Source organism: Acanthisitta chloris, unplaced genomic scaffold (assembly GCF_000695815.1).
Source record: "Acanthisitta chloris isolate BGI_N310 unplaced genomic scaffold, ASM69581v1 scaffold17048, whole genome shotgun sequence".
In the NCBI taxonomy this organism is placed as follows: domain Eukaryota; kingdom Metazoa; phylum Chordata; class Aves; order Passeriformes; family Acanthisittidae; genus Acanthisitta; species Acanthisitta chloris.
Window position 1 is genome coordinate 28,759 of NW_008686667.1, and position 247 is coordinate 29,005.

The window sequence follows — 247 nt, forward strand, 5'->3', positions numbered from 1 at the left end:
CCTGACATCCAACCTAACCCTGTTCAGTGCCCAAACACCTCTGGGGGAAGAACCTTGTCCTGACCTGACATCCAACCCTGTCCCAGCACCCAAACACCTCTGGGGGAAAATCCTTGTGCTAATATCCAGTCTAACCCTCCTAAATCACGCCCTGCCCTGCTCTCTTCACATCACACCCCTCGCCCCCCCCAGTTCTCCACACACACCCAAATCCCCCTAACCCCATCACTGACCCTGCAGCTCCCCT